This window comes from Ambystoma mexicanum, chromosome 3q (assembly GCF_040938575.1).
Source record: "Ambystoma mexicanum isolate Mex_15411 chromosome 3q, UKY_AmexF1_1, whole genome shotgun sequence".
NCBI classification, from domain to species: Eukaryota; Metazoa; Chordata; class Amphibia; order Caudata; family Ambystomatidae; genus Ambystoma; species Ambystoma mexicanum.
In genome coordinates this window covers 886,936,860-886,954,530 of record NC_090926.1, presented here as the reverse complement: position 1 = coordinate 886,954,530, position 17,671 = coordinate 886,936,860, and the positions used below count along the sequence as shown (strand labels likewise).

Below are 17,671 nucleotides of genomic sequence, written 5' to 3'. Positions count from 1 at the left end.
CAGGTTTGCTTGGTTGCTCCCAGATGCCTTTTGGGAAAGAGATCACATGCCAGAACAAGATTTGTGAGGCATTTTGTGACAGGGGGTGGCACCAGTATCTACATGCATGTCACATGACGAGGACTCAGACACAGGAAAGCCCCTGCCATCTGCCCACCAATACCCCCGACAGGGTTATAACCCTGACCCTATCACAGGTAACAGAAGGTAAGGACATTTAGTACTAGTATAGCAAAATTGAAAAGGCCTGGTTATTAAGAGTTGGTTACATGTCATTTCATGCTAGACTTTATTTTAGATCACGCTGAGATTTACTTGCTAGTAGGCTATTACAGTATAGTAATGCATAGCGATCTATAGTGAAAATGTATCCTGAGATATCTATGATGGGTTCTTTAGACTGTGTGAAAGGCAAATGTGGATGTGCAATGAGCAGGGTAAGTTGAACGTGAAGGGCCGTATATATGTCCTTCTGTATGCAGTGATAGTCTGACACCCTTCCATTATGTTACTATGCTTTGATTGTTACCGTAAAGCTATGACCCACTTTGTTGCTACTAGGTCATCTCACAGCACTGATGAACAGAGGAAATCAAAGATCAACACTGAGGGGGGCCCTTTTGCCAGCCAGGCAAAGTGGAGAGAGTCAGACCTCTCAGGATATTGCGGCATCAAATGGAACTTTTTGTGGCATAAACTTGTATTTTATGCAGCCTTTTTGTGGCACATGTTTTTATTTGCCTGTACAGTGTGTGAGAGCCAGGTTGTGATTATCAGCACTTTGTGTGTTACTTCTCCTATCGTGTAATAGAGAGAGTCCCAGATGTCCCAGACTTGTCAGAACCGTGTTGGTTTTGCTCTAATTCTTTGGTTTAAAGTGTTTGTCGATTTTAGTTTATTAACCTTGTCGTTTGTTTCTTGTAATGGTGTATATGTATCCCTTCAATAGTTGCGGACGTTTGATTTTTGCCACAGGGTGACATTTTTTATTGTACACATACTGAATCCATTACCCCAATTCTGTAAAAGTGTCATGATTTGGAACAAATATTTGTAAATAGCTTAAAGTAGTTAGTTAAAGCATGGGATTCATTTTGAATGTGTCTAAAGGAGCATACATGTTTTGTTTTGTTGCACAGTCAGCATTGGTATTGGGAAAGCAGAGATATAGACCTACCAGAATTGTAACATACAAGCAGGTTGTGCAGACCCTCTCTGTACCAGGTCGCCTAGGAGGTGGGAGAAATGTTTCCAGCCGCACAGCCTTCATGTCTACGTGCAAATGATTTGCTCAAAATGGGAATATTAAAGCACACCAAAGCTAATAAGGCAGGCCAAGCACTGCTTGTACTCAAGTCCTGTCCTCTTTCTTCCATCCTTGTGGCCGGCCCCCAACATGGGGACGGTACCGGAACATTTGGCAGCGAAAAATTGAGCTTCCTCTTTAAATTTAGCATAGCATGCAGGGGCACGGTGTTGGCCTTGGCAGCCAGCACAGAGACTTCTTTAGCTTTCCACTTTCTCCCCTTCTTTGTTTTTTAATCTTATTTAATTTCCCTCCGATGACTCGCCTCCCCTGGCACATGTCGGCTGCAGGAGGATTCACATGATTTCCTTTGTGCGACCACTCGTTCCCGGCATTGGACCCCTAATGCACTCTGTCTTGAGTGCCTGGGGCCGACCACCGCTGGGACGCGTGTGCAGCTTGCAGCGCTCTCGGTCACATGGCATTGAAGAATCCGGAGGAAGGTATAGCAAACTTCAGGAATTAATCTCCAGAACTTCTCGTCAAGACAAGTTATGCCCTCTGTTCAGCACGGCTCCTCAGCGTGGCGACGCCTTCCCGGGGTTCCCACTGGCAAGTGTTGCTCGGATTCTGATTTTGGCAGGCCATTCTACTTGAGGCCATTAAAGCTACCGAAGGGATCAGACCCCAAGGGGTAATGGATCGTAGGGTGCCACCTCCAAGAGTCAGTCCTCGGCACAATCTAGCACGACTACCGGCACAAGTGCTGAGGACACGCAGCCTAGCGGAGCTCGCTCCGAGGTAATGAGTCAGGGTGTTGCGACTACCGGCTGGCCGAGGGCTTAGAGCCTACCAGAGGGATCTCCGAGGTCAATGCTTGCGCTTCAGGTGCAGGACCCAAGCTGTATCCTCCCATGTCTGAGCTCAGGGCCTTCGAGCCCTCCAGAACAATTTGTGGCACAAGGTTTTGAAGGCGCCTGGTCCCAACATGATACAAGATAAACCAAATAAAAGGATGCACACCAGTAGGGTATGAAACCAGGAGATAGATTGCAAGTTTAACAAAGTTTTATATTAAAAAAGTTGTGCACACAGAGAACTCTGCTGCCCTGAGAGCGCTCTGCCAAATGATACACGAGCAGCACATTATGAACCAAAAAATCGTCATGAGTGACGCAACCACATACAGTACAATAGAACAGTTTTGGTTGGTTCGCCTTCATAGCACTGTCTAGAGTGTAGGTGCAGTTAGGCTACAATTGGTTGCTGTGGCTGGGACGATCAGTTGGCACGTGGGATCAGCTGGGCTCATCTTCCCAGGGTGGAGGTCATGCTTGGTTCATGATTCAAACAAATGGATGGATAGATGTTAGTTTAGAGAGGATACATGATTACATAGGATTAGGTATATGATAGGCGATTTAGGGTAGTCTGTGGTGATGGGTCTTCCAGCAGTTATGTTCAAAGAGACTGAAGGAGCAAAGGGTCTGTAAGCTATAACTTCTAAAGGTGGAGGTCAAGGTGGCACAGGCAAGTTTGTGGAGACGGATGAGCATGCAAGCCAGGGTTTTGCTCCGGTCACACACAGGGCAATGAGCTCAGAAGAAGAGAGCAGGATACAGAATATTTGCAACAATACATGGCGTGTCTGTGAGAAATGGGTCTGCGGAGTTGTCAGGAGCTGAAGGGGGAGGCTGGGCTTTCTGTGCTCAGGGCTGAACAGAGGGAGAGATGACTTTTTTGAAATCATGACGAGCCTAGAAAAAGATGGCATTTTAGTGTGGCATAAACGGAGTCCGTAAGTCTCCCCTAATGGCTTTTACTGTCTTGAGGCCAAATTATTTAGAACAGACAAACATTTGGACGTCTGCAGCCACTTGGGTACACCCAAAATCCATTTCACGTGGGAATGTCAGGGGGGCTCTGAAAAGACCTTTCCTCCCTTACAGTACCAAGATGGCGGATAGGCACGTGGCGGAGCCTGCTAGGCCAGTGATCATTTTGGATTCGACTCAGATCCTACCCGTGCTCTCGCCCATAGATGGGACTTACAGGAAGGTTCCAGTCCCCTTCCCCCATGGAAGCGGCAGCAGACTACTTTATGGTGCAGGGGTACGGCTACACACAGAAGGCGTCTTGGCACTTCGTCCAGGAACAGATGCCTAGCTTGTGAGGACCGCTTCTTCAAGCACTTCCTCATGAGATCCCAGCAGATAACGGGGTTCCTCAAGGACATCGTCAAGGAGGTGATACTGCAGGTTGTGCCACCCCGGCCTCCTCCTCGGTGCCCTCCTCCTGCCTGTCCCTTGCCCGGTCCAGGTCTTACTGGTTTTTCAGACCTCCTACTGTACCACCAACGCCTCCCCCTCAGCAACAACTGTTGGATCTGTCCTTGGTCAAGGATGAAGGGGGAATCCCGCCTGGCACTTGTGGCCCACGGCCCAGACTCCCACAGCCTGTGAAATGGGGGTGGGGTAGCAATGATGATGATGGCTCCCAGGACGACGAACTCTTGGCATTTGTAAAGGCCTTTCAGGACCGCCTTCAGGGCCTTGAGGAGTTCTTGGGGGTCGTGTCTTGAGGAGTTCTTGGGGGTCCCCATCCCTGAGGCGGCCGCCCCGGAAGTCGGGATTGCTAGCATAGCAGAGGTTTTGGACAAACGCACCATGATCCATTCAGGCATCCTTCTCCAGAAGGATGTTCTTCAGGTGGCAAGGAAAGTCTGGGAGAAGCCCAGGGCCAACGCCCAGATGGAAAAGAAGTTGGACAGCAGGTTCGGACTGACTGATGTCGCGCCAATCCTCCGGGCCTCCCACCCTCAGCCACGTTCCTTGTTGGTGTCTGCAGCCTCACTCTGTTCTAAACCATCATCTTTGTCCTCCTCCTCGGACACTTCCTCCAACTGTCCTTCTAAAGAAGACAAGGTCCTCGAATCCTTGGGCATATCATGGCTACATATGCGGCAGGCCAACTCTGATGCCCTGTTGGCCGAAGGTAACCAGAAGTTGTGGTGAGAGCTTTGGGAGTTTCTGCCTGACCTCCCTTTTGAAAGGCAGGCCTCCTTTAAGGTCGGTCTGGCTGATGCCCGGGCCGTTGCGCAGGATCTCATAGAATCCTCGGTCTCCCACATCGACACAGCCAGCAGAGGGCTTTGCCTGGGGGTTGAGATGAGAAGGATGGCGTGGATGCATGCCACAAAATGTTCTTCTGACGTGCAGGAGCGGATCTTAGATCTTCCCTTGAGGGTGGGGACCATTTTCATTTGTCAACCTGACTAAGCTGGGGTCAAAGTAATTTCCTCAGGCTCAAGGCAGGACCCTATTTAAAACATGCGCCTTCACCGGATTCAAGGGATTTCGGGACTGCGGTACACAGAGGCCTGACAGGTCGCCAAGTGACTTTGCACAGATCTTTCCACTCCCTCCCCCTCCCACTCGCCCTCTGCGCCTCTGATGCCAAAAAATAGGGACGTCACGATCAGGGAACACAGCTACCCAGTAGGGAGCCAGCTGGCTCTTTTCCAGGACAGCTGGAAGCGTCCTTTCAAGAACATGATCCTGTCTAGTCTCCACAGTCTTCCTCTTCCTATACCATCCTCTCCTCCTCGTCGTCAAATTGTGTCCCCAGCTCTTTTTCGTGAGATCCTTTCTCTCTTGGAGATGCAGGTGGTAGAACTGGTTCCTCAGTCGGACAGGGGCTCTGGGTTTTACCCCAGGATTTTTGCAGTACCCAAGACCAACCAGGCTGGCCTGAGGGCAGTCCTAGACCTGTCATTTCTCAATCTGTCATTACTTGCTCGAACGCTTCATGATGATACCCGTGCACATAGCAGAGTCTGTGTGCAGGGGACTAGATGTGTTCCCTAGACCTCAAGGATGAGTATCTGCATGTCCCCATCTACCAGCTGCATCAGAGGTTTCTGCGGTTCACGATTGTCATACCACTTTCAGTACAAGGTGCTTCCTTTCAACTTGAACTCATACCCTCATGTATTCACAAAGTTGATTGGCTGGTGAGAGCGGGGTCACCCAAGGTGGTGGTGCACTCCTGTCAAAGGTTAGCGGATATTATTTATCAGCTGGGGTTCTCCCTCAACCAGAGGAAGGCTTCTTTCCCTTCGCAAGGCGATGAGGCACTTTCTGGCCAGCTCAACCACTTCGGCATGGTGGTTCCACAACCTTCTGGGGCTGATGGCCTGCTGCATGCTCAATGTGCAGCATGCACACTTCAAGATGAGGCGTCCCCAGCTACACCAGGAGGCAGGGTCTCAATCGGACAGGATCCCAATACCCCGCTCCTCCTGCCCGATCTGTGCTGGTAGTTGATGGATGGCAATGTTTCCATGGGAAGACCCCTTTACCTGACCGGAGCCTACCATGGGACTACCCTCTTTCGGGCTGAGTGGCTACTCTGGAGGGCTGCGTGATTCATACGTCATGGTACGGGGCAGTGTGCCTGGCCCTAAAGGCGTTTCTGCCTCTTATCAAGGACAGGTCTGTTCTGGTTAGGGAGGACAACTCCACCACAATGTTTTACCTGAATAAACAGGGTGGCACCTGTTCCACTCCCCCTCCCCCCACACCCACTCCTGCATGTAGGCGGTAGCGATCTGGGAATGGGCCCTGACGGAGGGGGATTTGGATTTCAGCAGTCTACCTCCCAGGGAACAGCAATGCAGAAGTTGAGATGCTTAGCCGCTTGGGGTTCAACACCTACAAGTGGGAGTTGCACACAGACTCCTTGTTGCCCTTGTTAAAGGATTGGAGGTTCGCGGACCTGGACTTGTTTGCATCTCCTCAGAATTTCAAGTGCCCCAAAGTTTGCCTTCTGGGCAGTACAGGGTCAGGGGTTTCTGGGAGCATGCAAACCGTTGGTATAACAGAAACTGGCATGTCGCAAATTATTTTAAGAAAGGCTTGAATAAACACATGAAAATGAAAAATGAGACGTTCTATTTTAATAACCAAGAAATTCGAATTTGGTTACAGTACTGCTATTGGGAAGGGAGAATTAAAAAAGGGGAAAACCCAAGGGAGGAATCAGTTTGAGTTTGAATGCTGTAAGCGAGGAAATGAAAGTCCAAATTGTGGTTGGGGTGTTTTTTATCGTGTGTAGCGGCACCCACCTAAAAGCAGAAGGAAGGTGTAAATCAAAAGTGTAGATTAAAGTTAACATGCATTCAGATTTGGGATCAAAAACCTATGTAACACTTGTGTATTAGCGCATATAAATAATCAATCAATATACTAACAGACTGACATTACACAGTACGTTCCTGCAGCTTAAAAAGATCACATGACATAGCATAAGATAACAGTGTAGCATATGAAACCGAAGTGAGCGTAGTGTTTCAAAGCAGGGCAGAGCATTGCGAAGATAGCATAGAACAGCCACTTAGCAAAAGCATGCTCTAGCACAGCATAACAAACGCGTAATAATGTAACCCATAAAAACAGCCCTGCAAAGATGGCTATTGCACGCACAGACACCCATGCGCCTCCAAATGTATCATCCCAATGTCCCCATACTCGACACCTTGCACACCCAAAATAACAGTTGATACCTCCCTTACCTGCACATTATTCCTTAGGATGTGCAAATGCTGCTTCTGGGTGCATTAAGTTAAATCAAAATACTTCACATTCAGGAGCGCTGGGGATAAGGGCAACCTTGCAAAGGCCAGACTTGACACCTGAAAGTCTTTCTTAATTAGAAGGACATTGCTGCGCACCATTAAATTCTGCTCCATTACCGAGCTTGTATGCAGTGTTGGAAGTTCGAGCAATATGTGTGCTTTCAAACAGAGGTTTATTATGGGTAAAGTCTGGGAAAGGATGTAACCGAAAACCTGTAAGGAACTAGGAGAAGACCTACAAATAACATGCAAGTTCCTAAGAAACTGTGTCAGGGATGCTAAAACACAAAATGGGACAATCCTGGTCTATCCATCACCGCTAGCGTGGCTCTCTGAAAATCATAAAGTTTGTACCCTATTATTAGTCCTTGTCCCTCTGGAGACACCCTATTCTGCAAATCAATGCCAAAAGAGGTGGCTAATAAAAAGATACAAAACAGCCAAAGCTAAAATGTCAATTGTTCCAAGGATTGGCCAGAAAAAGAGTTAACGAATCCTGTTCTTAAAGCCCATTCCCAGTCTAAACAGAACATAATGAAAAGTCCATCCTGAGAAGGTTTTTCCGGGTGTTAGTGTAGACTCTCGGTTTTGTGACTTTCACGGTTTAACTATTAGACCTCTACCAGGCCTCAGGTTTTTCGGGCTTCGACCTCACATCTTCCAGTCTGTTCCGGGTGTTCCTCCAGTGTTTCTTGCTACACTGTGGAGAGACTCTCTCACACTGTGCGCTTCACAATACTAGGTAGGTCTCTCCAATGCATCTCATTTCTCAGCATTCAGTTTTAGCTCTCTTACAGACCTGTGTGTTATCAGCAGCATTCACTTGTTCAGGTCTCTCATAGAACTCTGGCAGAAGTCTCACCCTTGTGTCAGCAACCCGGGTAGCAAGTAGGGACTCTAGCAAAGTGGCCACTATGTACCAGTTGTCGGATTCCCTGTTTTGGCAAGGAGCAGCGAGGGACACATCATTCTCCTGGTGTGCTTCTGCCTCGACTAGGGGCATGCCCACCCTCTTTAATAGTGGCTTAATTGTGTGTGTATGTTATCCAATATTTATACTGTGCCAATCACCACTGTAGTGGTTTTACGGCACCTGGCCTTCTCAGACATATTGTGTACCAGCTCTGGGTTTTGGCTGGGGCAGCTAGGGTGTTGTCGGGTATTGTGATTGTACTTTTCCCCTAGTTCTCATTAATTAGCTTTTAAACTTAAGGAGCAGCGCCTCTGCATTGGATAATTGAAGGATTGCTGCAACATTCCCCCATATTTGGATATGTACCTATAGTAGCTCCTAATTCCATGGTGTCCCGTTATATCTCGGCCTAATAGGAATGTGCTATGGGTATTGGTGTTCGACTCCACAGTTTGGAGATGTTAGACATCCTGTTTCAACTCTGAGTAAGTCTGGGACAAATTCTCATTACATTTCCCAAACTCTGCAGGTCTGCAAACAGACACGTTACACTTCATTGTAATCTTCTGTTTGAATCCACAACGTTTTTCTGCATGGCCTGAAGTGGTGTGTCAATCAAAACCGAGATTTAAAATCATTGATCTTTCTGGAGGCATCCTACCACGCCATCCAGGGGGGGTGGCGAGCTTGTGGGATTACACTCCATCGACCCCTTTAGAAACACATTGGTAGCGGCTGAAACTGCAGTCCCTTGCACTTTACGGCCCTCGCAAAGAAGGATGGGGAGTTGTGTCCAATCCCCCTAGCAGGTTCTGATCCCTGCTCCTTCTTCCACGCAATTGCATCGTCAACTGACTTACAGTCCAATTCTTGCACCTGTATTCCAGCTCTGCAATCGTAGACTAGTTCATTTGGGCCCAGAACTTGGTCCCCCTCTATGCTGTGTTGCAGTTACAATGACTCCCACTAGGGTCAGCGGAAATGTTGCCAATGCGAAAAATAAACATACAGCATTTTAATGTCATTGACTCTCACAAATAGGAAGAACACAATGCACAGTACTGTGAACTCAAACGCTTCAAATGCCAGTGGAAAATAAAATGTACAAGATAGCAATAGACAGGAAGCTAATCCACAGCACAGCACCCTCGGCAGTGAAGATCATTTTGTATTTTGTCAGAACCACTGAATTTTTGTTAATATTTGTAAAACATTCTCTCTCATTTTGAGGTATTTTCATGTTCATGGCAGGCACCTCACAAGTCCAGTCTTGCCTAATTTGAGGTGTTGGCATGGTATAAACTTGTGTACAGCCTATTGGTCTCCACTTAGAGATTGGTGCTGTTCATAGATCTGGCCTTGGGAAACACTATGTTCAGACTTCAACCGGCAGAAGTTCTCGCTTGGTTTTATGCACCACATGCCGTTGTCATGTTAGCATAAGTTCGATCATGCAAATAATTTTTTTTTTGGATTGAAGGGTACACATGACATGGGTGGGGTCTGCTTTGAGGGCCTCCATTCAAAATCTCTTGTGAAGCATTTGAAGTGTTCTTGGACCGCTAAGCAGAGCAAAGTACCCCTGATGTCCTGAAAACTGTTACTCCCTTCACTGACTGGTGGTAATGAGTGGGAGAGGAGAGCTTAAGGTGTGCAGTGATTTTAGAGAAACTGCTATCGGCCAACAGTGGGGGGTGGCTGTTGAACAAGAAGGGAAGCCTTTTTAAGCTACTATTCGTCCCTGATCTAGGCATTCCAGGCATTGAGCAAAATAATCAGATTGTATACAGAGGGCGCTAGAGGGCCATCCAAGATGGCCGCTTAGGTCTCAGCTCCCACGTAGCCCCGCATCAATCCTGTGAAATTCTGCGGTTCCTGGCGTTGCTGTGGCCCTGAATCCTTGTGCCTTAATTGCTGACTCCCTCAGCTATAACCTCCTGAAATTTTGAGGAAAATCGGCGCTCCCTGCCCGTTAATCGGCCGAAGCGGCCCGGCTGTCGAGCATCACAGGGCCGGCACACTCGACTCCACGCTCCAAGGGCCGGCACTTTCACTGCAGTCTCCGGTGCGCCCCCTGTGCCGTGCACGGAGCGGGTGCCCGGAGTGTCGGCGAGGAAATGGCAGCGGTTCGAAGAGCGCTCACCGTCCAGCGACGAGCCTGTGGGAGATCCTGCCCCCCTCCCTCCCCTCGCCTGGTGCCATCGCCGGAGTGGAGGTTGCAGCCGTGTGACGCCCAGGCCGGCGGCAACACTAGCAGCAGAGACGACAGCCAGAAGATCGGGCTGCTTTGCCGACCCCCCCCCCACCCGCAGCCTGCGTCCTCCCCATCTGCTCCGGCATCCGGCTTCCCTGCCGTGGGCCGTGGAGCGTAGGACGCCAGGCGGTGTCTGGGCCTCGCTCCCCCTCCCCCGCTCAGAGAAGCCGAGCGCACCTGAAGGAGCTGCAGCGACGCAGGGAGCGAGCGAGAGGCACCGCGTCCAACATCCTCTTCCTTTGAGCCCGTCTACAACCACTGAGCCCGCCCGGGCGGTCGGAGCGCCATTGGAAGAGGCGCAGGAAGAGAGCGTGAAGCGAGCGCGCTCTGGGGTGGCCCCCCGCCTGGAGGTGTTGTTCCGGGGCTGCCGGGAGGTAAGGAGGGGTGGGGAGACTGCGCTATTCCCCAGGAGGGGTCGGTTCTCCCAAAACCCCAGTGCCATCTAACTCATCTGCGAGCTCACCACTAGCGGTGGGGGCCCACGGGCAGCTCGGCACCCCCCCAGCATCTCATACACACCAACCCCCGCTATACCAGGATCAATGCGGCACCCGCACGCACTAAGCGCTGGGGAATCCATCAACGCTAGAGCAATCTGCACCTCCAGAGGGGGGGGAGGAACCAGCTACAACTCTATTAGCAACCACCTTTCTATGGAAGACCACTCGTCCCCGCACTGCAGCGCATGTGTACATGCATCAGACCCTCACTCTTCCTCCTCCTGTTTAAGTATAAGCCGGCGGGCACTGTATTAGACAACCGTGACACCTTTCAATGACGCACCATTACAGTCTTCTCCTGATTCTAAGGCCCACATGGCGGGTAGCCATTGTCATACGCCAGTCTTGCGCGGAAACTCACCGCAGGGTCTCCGTTAACCGAGGAGAGCTCTGCATACGACGAAAGCCGCCCCCCCCTCCTCCTCCTGTATTACCACCAAATCACCTATTACAGCGAGCTGTGACCAACCTAGCCCGGAGGTGGGTCCTAGAGGGGTCCGGGGGCACAACAAGACCACCCGCAGCCCTCATCAGACACTTCCAATCTCGCAGCCACGATGGGGAAAAACGATAAATCCCAGAGGAAGCTGAACTTCGAAAGCGGCCTGACCCCCAGGGCTCCTCCCCACCAAGAAGACCAAGCTTCTACGCCTGTCTGTCCTCATCAGGACGCAACTGTGGATAACCCCTTTGAAATAAAAGAAATCCTTCTTGACTTGAAAGCAGGCATTGGCAGTCTGAGTAACAAAATGGACGGTCTTGCGTCCAAGGTCGATCTCCTGCAACATCGTATGGACTCCCATGCCAAACACATGAACGAGATGGAGCAGAGTGTGTCAGGTCTCGATGACAGTTCGGCATCCCTATCCAATAGAGTCTCTCAGCTGGAATCGCAGATGAAACTAACCACTGCCAAGTGTGAGGACTTGGAAGGTCGATCGAGGAGGAACAATCTACGGATAGTCTGAGTGAGAGAACAGCAAACGCAGGAGAAAATGGAAGGCTTCGTAGAATCCCTATGCACCAATCTATTTGGCCGCGAGGCCCTGTCCCACCTATTCATAATCGAGAGAGCCCACAGGATTCCCGCGACGAGACCAGCACCAGGCGCTCCTCCCAGGCCGATAATAGCGAGACTGTTGAACTACAGAGATCGCGACTCCTTACTCCGTCTCGCCAGGGAAAAAGGCGAGCTAAACCACGACGGGGACAAAATCCACTTCTACCCCGATTTTCCCCCAGCAGTACAGTCACAAAGGAAAACATTTGCTGGCGTCAAACAGAGACTCCGTAACAATCAACTGCCGTATTCGATGCTTTATCCAGCGCGCTTAAGAATCCAGTACGAGGGAAAGTTCTTCCAAGCCCCAAATCTGTTCCTGGACCGTCTAGGTCTCCCAGATCAGAACCAGACTCGCCCAAGACCTGAGAGAGACAGAAACCCTAGGAATCCTCCTTAAAGGGCACTTCAACGCGGAGTACAAGATACGGCCCAGCAACACAAAGTAAGCCAGATCATTTACAGCAGCACGAGTCGGGGCTGGGTCACTTGGGAGGCCCCAGGTGCCCCCAGCACAGCTACTGTTCAGTTACTGTTAGCCTACGTTGAGTCTGTCCAACGAGGTGTGGATCGAACGCCTCAGAATGGTGACTCTATGGGCCTTTTTGGTTAATTGTTGGGTAATTCAGAACCTCCCGGTGGGCCAGTTTGGGGTTGCCCACCCATGGGAGAGTTACGTCTCGGGCCTGTTGGGGTTAGCCCGTAGTTCGAGTCCTCCGAAGTTAAGGGGAAAGTTAAGCGCCAACGGATCCCGACTGTCCTGCTCCTCACCTGCTCCCTACCCGCTGCCAAACCAGTCATCGCACCGGGACTTCCATCCTGTGAGCAAAGACCCCGGCGTAAGCTCAAGTACAACCAGACCACCGCAGCCCGTGAAACCGGAAATGTGGTCCGATATAAAATCTAAGTCGCCCCATTCAATGTTTTAACGTTGAATATAAGAGGTGGCAACATCCCGGCTAAGTCTAGGAAAATTCTACACTATCTTAGAGGCCACGAAGTGGACGTGGCTTTGATTCAAGAGACTCATTTTACTCCGGGGAAGGACCACCAGTGGGCTAAAAGCTGGGGCTGCCACAGATACTTTTCATCCTACTCCACATACTCGAGAGGAGTTGCTATCCTCATACACAGGCGGCTCAGTTTCCGGCTACTACACATGGCAAAAGACGAGGAAGGCAGAGCACTATTGGTGAGCGGCATCATCGCAGGTCAGAAAGTGACCTTTGTTAATTCATATGCTCCAAATGTAGATGGCCCCGACAACTTTGGCTGGGTGTTGACACAGCTCTCATCGCTCAATCCGGCAACAATTGTCTGGGGCGGAGACATGAACACGGCAATGGATCCTTCGAGAGACAGATCAACGTCCGCACAATATCTACCCTCCAAGGCTAGTCTCCAGATAAAAGAAATTTGCAATGCGTTTCATTTACAGGACACCTGGAGTCTCTCCAATGGGGAATGGCGGGATTACACCTTTCATTCTGCAGTCCACAATACAAGCTCCCGGATTGACTACTTTGTCACCTCAATAAAGGGCCCCCTGTCATGTGGCCGGTGCTGCATCCATCCGAGAACACTCTCAGACCACTCACCACTCTTCCTTAAGCTCAAACCAGCTAACCCCACCCCACCACTACAGCGATGGCGCTTCAAACAGGGTTCACTTCGGGATGAGGTCTTTGCATCCGAATTAAGAGAGGAGATTGATGTGTTTCTGGAGGCCAACTTGGGTTCGCTCCCCTCGGCAGGCACAATTTGGGAATCCTTAAAATGTTTCATCAGAGGAGTCTGCCTCACCAAAGAAAATGCCATTCTCAAGCTTATTAGGAGCGAGCTTACAACCAGTGAAAATAAATTAAAGCAGCTCGAGATCCAGAACTCGGACAAAACCAACCCGGAGTCTGCAGCAGCTTTGAAAACGGAATTACAGAAATTCAACGCAGCAACGGAGCGTGACGTTAAATTTCTATACCGTGCCAGCCAAATCCGTCAATATGGAGAGGGCCAGAAACCAGGTGCTCTATTGGCAAATCTAATCAAAGCCGATAACAAGCAGTCCCAAATCGAAAGTATCAGAACCAGGTAAGGTGAGGAAGTCCACACTGACGAAAAGATAGCAGAGGAGTTCAGTCTATTCTACCAAGATCTTTACAGCATCAAGCTCCCGGAAGACTCGAACCTCTGGAATACCTACAAGACACTGAACTCTATTGGGTCGAACATCAGTTGCGTGAACCTCTGAACGAACTGATTTCACAGGAAGAGATTAGAGCAGCTATAAAAACCCTACCATCCTCCAAGGCACCAGGCCCTGACGGCCTAACGGGTGAATTTTACAAAGCCTTTGCAGAAACCCTGGCTCCTCTACTGGCAGCAGTATATGAGGAAGCACTGGAGCTTGGGTCTCTCCCCCACTCTTCCCGTGAGGCCAATGTCATTCTATTACACAAATCAGGAAAACCACCGGACGAATGCGCCTCATATCGCCCGATCTCCTTGCTTAACCTGGACAGCAAAATTCTGACCAAGGTCCTGGCGAATAGATTGATGCCCTGATGCCTGCCTTGGTGCTAACAGACCAAGCAGGTTTCATACCAGTCCGCAATACGACCTTCGGCATCCGACGTATGTTTGGAATCATCGAGGCTTTAGACCCAACAGGCCAGGCAATTGCGGTCCTGCTAGACGCTGAAAAGGCATTCGATTCCGTGGAGTGGCCGTTTATGTTCATGGTCCTCACCAGGATGGGGTTGGGAGCCCGCTTCATCAAACTCGTCTCTCTCCTGTACACCAATCCACAAGCTAACATCGTAGTAGGCACGGCAAAATCGACTTCAATAAATCTGCAGCGTGGCACGAGACAAGGGTGCCCTCTGTCGGCTCTAATATTCGCTCTGGTGATGGAGCCACTAGCCTCCAATCTGCGGGAACTCCGTCAACAGAGGGGTCTCATCATCGGCCCACACAAGCTCATCGTATCCCTATACGCCGATGACGTGGCCCTATTTATACGTGACCCGGAAGTTCATTTGAACCTGGTCATGAGGGTAGTCATCAAATTCGGGGCGGCCTCCGGATTGAAAATCAATCATTCAAAATCAGTCGTCTTCCCACAGACTCGAGACACAAAGCAGTTTGCCGATGACTTCGGACTCACGTGGAGAATCGTTGGTGTCCGATATCTGGGGATCCAGCTGTCACTAGACCAACAAGAGGTGTTCCGGGATAACTACGAGGAGGTGATCAAGTCCCTACAAGACAAGGTTTCTCGTTGGAAGACGCTCCCACTGACACTCTGGGGCAGAACCTCCTTAGTCAAAATGGTAGTTCTGCCAAAACTACTGTACCTCTTCAATAATATCCCGCTGCTACTACCGCAATCCTTCTTGAAAAGGCTGAAAAGCTTGGTTCTTGATTTACTTTGGGCTGGCAGACCAGCCAGAGTAGCGTACTCAATACTGACACTCCCAGTGTCCAACGGTGGACTGGCCCTCCCCGACTTGGAGAAATATTTCTGGGCAGCCCAGGCACAGTACCTCAGCCACTGGTACGCAACACAAACAATTCGTCCTCATGTACAGGTGGAACGGGCCCTGGCAACTCCCAATTTCCTGACTGCAGTGGTCCTCGGCCAGCTCCCCGTTACCAACCACACGATGAACTTGATGCTCACGACATACAAGGTCTGGAAGTCTCTGGCAACGAAGCTTGGGGTGCAAACAAGATACTCTCCCCTCTTGCCAGTCAAATTTATTCCTGGAATCCCCCTAACATCAGAGAAAGTGTTTCACCAGTGGGTCGATAAGCTGCATATACAATCCCTAGGGGACCTATTCACAGAAGAGGGCTTCCAGACACCATACCAAGCTAAACAGAGAGGGGGCAACACTGCTCTCGTCGTGTTCCTCTACTTCCAAACTCACTACACCCTGCAGGCCCATCTGCCAGACTTCCCGCGTCAACCCCCTACTTGGCAATTGCTGCATGATGTCATTCAAGCACAAGGGGACGGCAGGTTGGTGTCACAAATATACAAAGCACTAACCGCTGGAACACCCCCCGTCAACACTGGGGCGAAAACCAGATGGGAAAGAGCGCTAAATACAAATATAACAGATGCAGACTGGGGCTACAAATTGAATCAGAGTCAGAAAATCGCACTTAACTCCCGGCTCAAACTTATTCATTTTAATTTCCTCCACCAAACATATCATACACCTGAAAAAACTAATATACATCATCCCGACATCCTGGCAGAGTGCAAGAGATGCGGAACCGTATCCACGAGCTTTATACATTTGGCATGGGAATGCCCTGAAGTAGCACCCTTCTGGAACCGAGTGCTGGATACGTCAACGGCAATCGTGGGAGAAGCAATACAACCGAGATGCACGGCAGCGTTGCTGGGAATGACAAGATTGCTTTCCGCTCCCTCGAGGAGACTGGCCGGGGACCTTCTGACACTAGCCCGCAGGAGAGTTGCCATGGCATGGGGCAGCGGTCCCCCTCCTTCCTACACTGCCTGGCGAAAGGACCTACTCTACTACCAGGATGTAGAGGCTGACTTCATAAAACTTCTCCCTCAGCACGCGCACCCGCCTGACATATGGGGCCCCGCTGATAACTTTCCTGATAAATGAAGAAGAGGCCTCAGCGGGCACATCGGAGTCAGGCAGCACGCCCTGATGCAGTCTTAAATTCAGCCCAATAATCCCTTGTATGGGGATTCGGCGGGGAGAATTGTTGTCCACCGGTGACTCTACCTGGGAGCAGCGGTGGGTCAGGGGAGGAATACGGGAGGGGGGATGGAAGGGACTCAAGTTGATGGCGCTAAATTTATAATCCACCCTAATGTGGGTGTGTATTTGTACGGTGTGTTAAATACCAAAAAATAAAGGTTTTAAAATAATCAGATTGTGAAGACAGGAAATACTCTTTGGGAATATACTGTATGTAGAATGATAGTTAAGCCAGGACACTTCTATATCTTGGCACCGGAAACCTGATGGGCTGTCTGAAACGCATGATGCATAGGTCTGAAAAAACACTTTGAATAAAAAGAATGACATGACTTCTTTTGGCAACCAGAAAAAAAGATAATAGGCGCTTCGACCCTGATGGTAAAAAAAATCTCTACCCTTGTACCTCCTTGCAAACCCATCAGCGAATATTTGTGGGCTGAAATGCTACTGAGTACAGGACAAGGGTAAATTATTCAGGGAGAAAGTCTCTGTTAGGAGAGTTTTTCTAACGTCTTACTGATAGTAAGACTTTAGTAAGCTATCCCAGTGGTTTGTAGATCCCCAACTCTTAGTATTAGTCTGCACTAACTCGGGTCCTTGGTAGAGTGACAGAGCAGTCAGACTTATCTTAAGAGGAAGATGTGAGCTGTATGTAAGTACACTGAACCCAGTTAGACATGCACATCAAAGAAGCCCTTACACTTATAATTTATATAAAATTATATATTTATTGTATTTACACCAGAATTATTTTAAATATCACATACGTTTACACTAGAACACTTCAGAATACTTTAGAATACACGAACACTTTCACTTTTGTGTGTGTTCGCACTTCCTTTTATGCCAATTTAGAAAGGGAATAGACCATGCTATCGCATTATCAGTAATTACATGCACATGCGGTTTTTAGCATATTTACGGTAAGACATTTACTCTGCAAACACATTCAAGAAAGTAACTTGAGGGAAAATGGTTAGAGTAACACTAGTCAGGTTCAAAGTTCTAGAGAGTGTTTCTTTCTTCACACAGCAAGTCTTAAGTCCAAAAATGCAAACCCTAGCTAAAGGCAGTTCGGAGAGGGCTCAAAGTCTTGACAAGCAGCAGAATACAAGGAGTTCCTGTGGATTTTTCAAGTCTCTAGTCTTTTAGAAGCAGCAAGTTAATAACTAACGATGGAGACCCTACATAGGATTGTGAAGGGACACAAGCATCGGCTTGAGTTGGAGGTAAGACGGGGTTGCCCTGGACACCTCTATGTGCACTTCAACTCTCTGGAGCGACTTTCTGGAATCGGGTAAGCAATACCTTTTTC

General features: G+C 49.4%; 1 protein-coding gene across 6 annotated transcripts in view; it reads left to right on the top strand.

The window, feature by feature from the left end:
- The window catches only part of BPTF (bromodomain PHD finger transcription factor), a 2,119,711-nt gene that overhangs the window by 1,976,440 nt on the left and 125,600 nt on the right, over positions 1 to 17,671 (top strand). The window lies entirely within an intron of this gene.